This window comes from Pteropus alecto, unplaced genomic scaffold, assembly GCF_000325575.1.
Source record: "Pteropus alecto unplaced genomic scaffold, ASM32557v1 scaffold75, whole genome shotgun sequence".
Taxonomy (NCBI): Eukaryota; Metazoa; Chordata; class Mammalia; order Chiroptera; family Pteropodidae; genus Pteropus; species Pteropus alecto.
The window spans coordinates 16967301-16976002 of NW_006440638.1; the positions used below are offsets into that span (position 1 = coordinate 16967301).

General features: G+C 38.8%; 1 protein-coding gene across 4 annotated transcripts in view; it reads left to right on the forward strand.

The window, feature by feature from the left end:
- Positions 1–8702, forward strand: part of CADPS (calcium dependent secretion activator) — a 456128-nt gene that overhangs the window by 206790 nt on the left and 240636 nt on the right. The window lies entirely within an intron of this gene.

Here is an 8702-nt window from a genome sequence, read left to right on the forward strand (position 1 = left end):
GAGAGAAACAAAAACAGAGAGTGCCCTGAGATCTTTAGAACGTTCAAGTCCCTGGATACACTTAGTCTTGAGCCTCAGCCATGTCACCACTTTTCCCTATTTGGTTGGATTCCATGAAAAATAAATTCTCTTTTTTTGCCTAAACCAGTCTGGCTAGTATTGAGGAAAACTAAAAAATAGTTTATCTACTAAAAATTAAATAAAATATTAAGATCTCAGATACTGGCTAGTTCACAACAAGATATTGAGACAAAGTACCTATGCTTATCTTTTTTTAGCATGCCCTGATTTTTCTATTTCCAGCATCACAGTGAATTTTAGTGAGGGTGTATAATTCAACCCATATGGCTGAACATCAGCTCCTGTAAATATCATAACCAGAAATTCCTGGATATAGATGTCATTCATCATACATAATTCACTCTGTTCTCTGAATTAAAAGATGTATAGAACATTTTGATTGCAAGTTAGAGGCAAAAATTTGAGGAAGCTTATGTAAAAGAGGGGATTGATTCTAGGGTTCAAAGAGTGTCTCACAGAGCCCATGGGCAAGGTGAGGCCTAGATCCAAGAAGGAACTGAAACCAGGGGCCTCCAAGTGGTCAAAACTCCCCTCATCTCTTAACTTTGTGTGTCTCATTTATTATTTCTTCTTTCTCTGCAAACCAGCTTTCTTTTCTTCTCAGATAGGAAACTTGGCTGCTCCACAGCTCTACATGTTTTCAGTATGGCCAAATAGGGAATCATTTAGCCAATTAACCTCTCTCTCAAATCTTTTTCCCTGTCTTCACTCTCCCTCTTTCTTACTCAAGTTCACAATTTCAAGAGTCATTGGCTCCACTTTGTTCAAGGGCAAACTCCTGGAGCAATCAACTAATCCACTGTGGAAAGAGGGTGAGGGTCTCCTGAACAGGAGGATTCTGGAAATATATCACTGAGGGTGAAGGTGGCACCCAAGAGGTCAGGTCGTGGGTGAGGTGGTTATTTTGAATTGAGAAACTCCCCAAGATGTGCCCCAAATTAATAACTATCACTTATATTGTGTTTACTATGTGCCATACTCTCTTCTAAGCATTTTACATTTGATTAATCCTATAATAACCTTATTTTAAAAAGAGCTATCATTACCCCATTTCATAGAGAAGGCTGAAGTAGAGATATTAGAGATATTAGAGATGTTAAACTTAGCTAAGGTCACTCAATGACCAGAATTTGCAGTCTTAACCAGTATGCCTACCACCATTACAAAATATCTTCCCGAATACAGGCCCTCATTTCTGTCTTCACCCTAATCCAAGGCTCCAACATGCCCTTCACCTAGGCCATCATCGTACCTCATCCTAACCTTTCTCTCTCTGCTAATCAGTTCTTTATTAAATGTGTCAGGCTATGCGATTTCACATAGACTGGAGAGTTCCTTTAGACCTCTGACAAATAATCCTGGGAATTACAGTAATTCTTCCCAGTTTAGGCACATCGAAGAGTTTGAGTGTTGTGCACAAGTTCACTCAGCTAGAAAGTAGAAAGCTAAGTGCTCTAATTCTAAGTTTCATACTCTTTCTTTTGAGTCATCAGATGACAGACAAGAAGTTATGCCAGGACAGGACTTCTCCCAGGTCCTCTCTCCCTGATGGTTGCCTTTCCAGGAAACTGCTTTTTGTCTTCCACTAAAATTTGCTGTGTATTCTCTTTAGTTTATCCAGAAGGCCGAATGAAGCAATAGCATCAGGCAGAACTGGCTCCTAGAATTCTGAATCCTTTTTACTTTGATTTCCTTGGAATCTGGAAAAGAGGATGTAAGACCCCTAATGGTTCTGCCAGCAGCATTCTCATCATCGCACACTTATGAAAGGCATATGTTTGTCCTTTCTTCCTAGGAAAGAAAGGAGGCACATACGAGGTGGCTTTCTTCTACCCATAATTCTAACACCGTAATCTATCAATCAATTCAATCACACCAATATCCCACAAATCATCAGACAGAGATGGCTGAGCAAGTCCTCGCTGTGAACATCAGACACGCTGCCTTAAAGGTCCATGAGGAAATCTAAACATATTTTTTAATATGGTAAAAAAGACTTCTTAATCCCTGTTCAAATATTTTCCCAAATCCTCTCATGTTGACATTAAAGTGCCCCCAAATTTCACCCAGGAATTAAGTCTAAGTTATTTAAATTGTGTGATCAGAAGTTGACATTGGAGCTTAAACAGGCAGATTGTGGCATTAGTGCTGCTGCGATGTTTGTCAGTTTTTTTGGTCACGTTTTAGGGTAAAATTCCAAAATTCTTGAGCTAATTGGTTAAGACAAATAATACAGACTTTGTAGTATTAGTGGCAGAGGTCTGGAAGTGAAACACCATTGGTGTATCGTTTAAATAAGAAGTTGCCATTTAGACCCCTATGCTCTGCTGAGCAAAATTTTCATCTCATATCATCATCCTGTTGCAAACATTGATGAGAATATGCCCCCAGGAGAGAAATAATATCTGAATATCTCCCTGATGGAAAAGTTTTGCTTCATACATTGCCAAAAGTCAGATAAAAATAGATTTCTCTCCTACTAGAGGAATCCACTATCCCCCAGCTTACAAATTAATTTTGTTGTACCTGGCACCCACCCTGTGTTATAAAGTACTACAGTGCCCATGCACACAGTAGGAATTTAGTTCATTTTTTTCCTGAAAGAATGTGTGTGGGGAGCATTTTCCTGATTTCGGCCTTTGTCAGGTAGCTAAGGCCCAGGGAAATCTGAGATCAAGGAAAAGTCTAATTGCCAGAGTGGTCCTCTGGAGTTCATTTAAGTGAAGGGAAGTACATCCAGTTCATAAAATCCGAGGAAATAAAACCAAGCCAATTAAAGACAGGTTTGAGTAAAGAAGCCAATCCAGAAAACTATATATAATACCTTTGCCAAAAATGCCTTCTAACTTCCATGAGGCTGATTTTGACAAATTACTACTAAGACTTTCTTTATCTTGTTTAATATTCCCAGCCCTCCCTCATGATCCCCTACACTTTACCCAGGCCCACCATTCACACCGACTGGTAGAACAGCCACTGATGTGGACAACTAGCCATCACCAGCCCTCTGCTGAATGCCATAAAATGAGGTGATGCATAGAGGGTGCACCATGCTAAGAGGCCTCATACAGTTTACCTTGGTTCTTTTCCCACTTGGGGACTATAATATGGTAGCTAAAAACATGGGCTCTGGGTTTCAAATGCAGTTCTACTAATTATTGATTTATCTTCTATGTTTTGTTTTTCTCCAGAAAAACGATAATAATAACACTAGCCTCAATGGGTTGTTGGAAAGATTAAATGAGGTAAAACACATAAACCATTTAGACTAGTGCTCAACACACAGTTAACACTGAGTAAATGGCAACTAGCATCATGATCTTTATTTACTACAGTCACCATCATTAGTATTGGTATTGCTGATAGTAGTGCTGGGTACGGATATATATATATATGTATATGCATATGTGTATGTGCATATGTGTATAGGTAAATGGATATGTGAATATGGATATGGATATGAGTGTATGTGTATACACATAAATATACCTACACATACACACACATGCATATAATCAGTGGTCAAAAGTATTAATGTTTGTTATCATCTCTTACTCTTCACAGTAACTCTATGAGGTTTATTACCCCATTTCAAATGTGGAAACTAAAATTCGGACAGATTAAGAAACCTGTCTAAAATCACATAGCCATAAGTGACAGACACAAGATTCAAAGTAGAGTCTCTTTCACTAACGTGGACTGGATAAAGTTCCTTGGTACTTTTTGTATCCTGTACATACTTCTGTTACTTCATGTATTACAAGGTGTCTTATTGGTTGCTTTTTGTTATGCCCTGCCCATACCATTACCTATCTGCTGACTCATTCATCCCCAGTAACAACCACACTACTTGACACATGATAAGAGAGATTGGATTGAATAGCTGCAACACTGTTGGTGAGCTCCTGTGCCTAGAAAGTTTTCTTCTGCCACCTCCTTCCTTCTGATTGTCTACCAGTAGATGACAGTTGAGCTTTTGGAGTCTAAAGATCCTCTATCTGAGTAGGGGTACCTTTGTCAGCTTTTACATCCTCTGTGGGTAAAAATGCAAAGACAGAAAAGCAAAGCGAATGGCTGATGAAGCTGTTAGCACTTTTAAATGCTATTTTTCAAGATGTTTCAAAAATCCCTCACTGTGGCCAAGCATAAACAACCCTGGTAGGAATTGTCCTTGAGAAGACATCCAAATTGAGGAATGTTATTGGCCCAAAATAAAAATGAATGGTCAGCAAATATTTTCTTTGGAAGGCTTTGTCCACTTGTATGCTATGTCTCTCACAAAGCAGGGTGAAAATACAATTCTTTTGTCAAGGCTAATTTACTTTTATGCTTGGGAAAGTAGCAATCAAGATGGACGACTACATTTTCCTTATTTTGGCACAACTTCAGCTTTGAAATGTGTTTGTAGTGGGTCTGCTACTGAAAGCTCCTCTCAAGAACCTCAGCTTAGATTGACAGAATGCTATTCGTTCTCAAGGCTTACATACTCAGGACAGAGAAATGGCCTTGTTTTTTTCTTGCAGACTTCAGTTTTATGAGTCTCTTTTTATGATGTCGTTAGGAACTGTCCAACTCTGAAAGGAGTGATCATTCTTTGGATTTTTCCAATATCCTACTGCATAAAGTTTGGTGAACACTAACTCTGGGCCAGAGTGGTGTTGTTTGTAACCACAGATCTTCTTTCAAAGCTTCAAGACTGTAGAGTTACAAGGCCTTGACTAATTCCTGAAGATAAATGTGATGAAAGTGACTGCACTTGTTGGCGAAGTCTCTAAAGACTGATTTACAAGAAAGGACTACTGTAGAGACAGGACAGTTTTTCTCACTATCTCCATGGCAACTGCAAGGCCAGCAGCTGTCAGTAAAAATCAGAGATACCACTTACCTGGCTCTCCAATAATCCCATGTAGTTATAAGGTTTGGGCTCCAATATGAGGAGGAAAGAGGTCAGTCTAACAGCCTACAGGCTGTTAGGATGTAACCTTTGCTCCTTGGCAGCCTTTAACACCGTCTTTGAGACCATTCAGTAACATGAGTTAATCTACCTTACTTTTCCCTTTACTCTCAAGTAAGACCATGTTCAAAAGGATATGGGAAAATGACTTGTGACCACATACAGTTATGTAGACCTTCTTGGATTCATGGCCACCTGTTATATTTTCCATGGAAAGGAGAAAATAGCAGTGACCCTGTCTCAGCCAACTCAGTTTGGTGGCAAACTCTTCTTTATCCATCGTATTATTGGTGTAAGGGTCACCTCCTCTGGAAAGCCACCCTAATTTTCTCAGGAAGAGTTCACATCTCATAGACTTCCAGTACAACATCTACCTTGATATTCCCTTATAGATCTTTCTCCCCACTAGCTGTAAGCTCCAAGAGAATAGTCCACATCCTTGCATCATGATCCTCCTGTACCTAATACTGTACCAGGCACAGCATTGGTGGCAGTAAATGTTTTCCAAGTGATGATGGCCCAACAGCCAAGTCTTCACATTCTCATGACCTTTTTCATCAAAAGTACCCAAGTTTTTGAGGTTCACAGTTATGCTCTGATTGAATCCAAGAATGATAAAAATCAAGCCCACTGTGCATAAGTTTTAGAGAAATATGACTATTGCATTAAATCATTATTAGCTCCTGTCAAGCTCATCAGCTTATCATCTCATCTCAGAGGTATCCACCCTGCTTCTCCCCTCACATTCACCCACAGCATGTTTAGAAAGCACCACACAGTGGGTTGAGCCCAACTATAAAGCAGGGAATGATTGTACCAAGAGATTCCAGAAGAAATCGGTACTCCAAGGCTGCTGAGTAGATTTCAGACCTCCATGCTCATTTACATGAAAATGCAGAATTTCAGTGTTCTTCCAGAACTTAATTTATCAACTCTTTACCTCCTACTCACAGATGAGTTTTAGCTGCATTTAACACAATATTTAACATGCACTTTTTGACAAGCCATTCACTCATTCACTCAATTCATATGTATTGAATATTTACTATGTGCCGAACATTATTCTAGATATCAAGAATTCATAACAGGTATCAAGATAAGTATGGTCCTGCCTCATAGCCCAGCAGTAAAGATAGATATTAAACAAATAAATTTTACAATTTATGAATTAATTATAATAAATGTTACTAAGAGGGTGAGCTAAGAATTACCAGAAAGTACAATAGGGGACTCAATCTAGAGAAGTTAAGTTTTGAGGCTGAAATATAAAAGGTGACAAGATAGCTGAGAGTTGCTTAGGGACACAAGAAGAAATTGAAACACTTATGACATTCTCTGGGTAGGAAGAAGACTAGCATAGCACAAAGGCATCTTCAAGTTCCATAAGAGGATCCACTATGACTGAAGCTTTATGGTGGCAAAAAAGAAATATCCTTCTAGCTAACTAATGGGTAGGGGGAATTATTGAAAGGAAAATTAGAGAATCTCAAGGAACTGGAACGTTAAAGGAATAACTAAGCTTTGTGGGAAAATCAATAAAAGTCAAAGCTCATTTCCTGTGACTCTAGATAGCTTATTTTCTCTGCTTCTCTTCTCTCCTGCCCTTCTTCTCTCCCTTCTTCTCTCTTCTGTCTGTCCTACCTCCCTCCCTTCGTCTCTGTCTAGCTCTTTACATCTTTCTCTCTCTTCTTTGTCAAAGGTCTTATACTGCTTTCATCTAGTCCAATATGGCAGCCACCCGTGAGTCTACATGGTCTTACTGTTTCAGCTCCATCACTGATTGCAGTCTCAGTAACTCTCAGTTCAGTTACTTGACAAAGTAAATCTGGTTGATTGCAGGCCTATTAATAAAAATAACTGGTTGATTTTGAGTCAGGTCCCTGTGTACTAGGCATATTATTTTTTGCCACCCAGAATTGGCAAACCAATTCATGTTCTTGTTGTGATCTAGGTAGAGTTCTACCCCCAGCCTCAGAAATGGAGGACATAATTTTGCCCAGATATTGTGGCACTATGCTAGAAAAATGTTCAGCCTAGTTGAGCACAGCTGCCTGCCTTCTAATTATTTACAATCCCTAACAGGTACCAAACATATATAAACATAAAGTAAGGAAGAGTCAAATGTTTTATTACAATTCTATTTTTCCCCAGTTTTCTCCAACATATTTGATTTGTGCCTAAGCAATTCAGCACAGCATGTTACTGGTCTTCAAAAGTGGTTCAGGGTATGTACATAAGTCAGATTTGGGGTGAGAATTCTCAGAAAAAAAACGTTTCTCCACCTTCCATGGGCATTACAAGAGGAGATATTCACTCTTCCTTTAGATAGTGTGATGTGATGTTGTGAGATCTATAGTAACCTTTTTATGACATTAAGGGGAGCGAGACTGAGCATGGGCCAACCCAAAGGAACCCAAAGGAACCCAAAGGAACCCAAACCAAGATTTGGAGGCAAAACTCACTCAGCTGTGATGATATCACTGAGTGCTGATTCCAGGCTTACATGAAGCTGGATCTACCCCAGGACATTTTGAAGCCAATAAATTCTTTTCATTTTTTAAAATTATTATTTAGCCTACAGCACCTAGTCTTCCTAGGTACTCGCATCCAACTACTGACCAGGCCCGAGCCTGCTTAGATTCTGAGATCAGACATCGGGCTTATTCAGGGTGGCATGGCTGTAGACCGTAGACCATGGCTCCACTGGGGCGCGAACCCAGGAACCTCTGCATGTAAAGTAGACGTGCTAACCACTACACTATGGAACCACATCATCTTTTCATTTTTTAAGCTAGTTTGAATTGGATTTTTCTGTCACTTGTAGACAAGAGTCAAATCGATTTGGCTTACCCCTCACCTGATCAGTTATGGTGCTGGCCTGGGGAGAGTAAGTTCATGTTTCAAGTAGGAATTGATTATTTGAGAAGATGATTGATCTGAAGTATATTTAAGGTACCTGGACAACTTAGAGGCATGAAGAAACAAAGAACACAACTAAAGGATATTGCCATTACAACCAAATTCACATGCAAGGAAGTAAAAAGACAAAACAAAACAAAACAAAACAAAAACAAAAAACGGGTCAGGTCTGATACTGAATGGCTTTATCTTCATTTCTAAAAAATTTTAATCACGTTTTTCATTATCGTATAAATTTTTTTCAATTTTTTTAAAAACAGTAGCTATTCTTTTTAGAAATAGCCATGGGCTATGTTTGAAACATCTCAAATGATCTCATTTTGAATTATTCATGTGAGAAAATCTCTATAGATATCCAGAAATAGGGTGTCTTTCTGTCTCCATAACATGAAAACAACTGACAGCATTTTGCTAAAAAGAAAAACTGTTTCAAACTAAAACCAGATTTGAAAAATATGACCCCATTTTCCTTTCCACAAATCAAATATGCTGGAGAAAACCAGGGAAAAATAGAACTATAATAAAACATTTGACTCTTCCTTACTATATGTTTATATATGGTTGTTACCTGTTAGGGATTGTAAATAACTAGAAGGCAGGCAGCTGTCTACTCAACTAGGCTGAACATTTTTCTAGCACAGTACCACAAATATCTGGGCAAAGTTCACTAGTGGGAGATGTTATCATAACTCTGGGCTACCAGATGAAAACTTTCCATGTAAATTATGTCTCTATTTAGTCCTCTGCA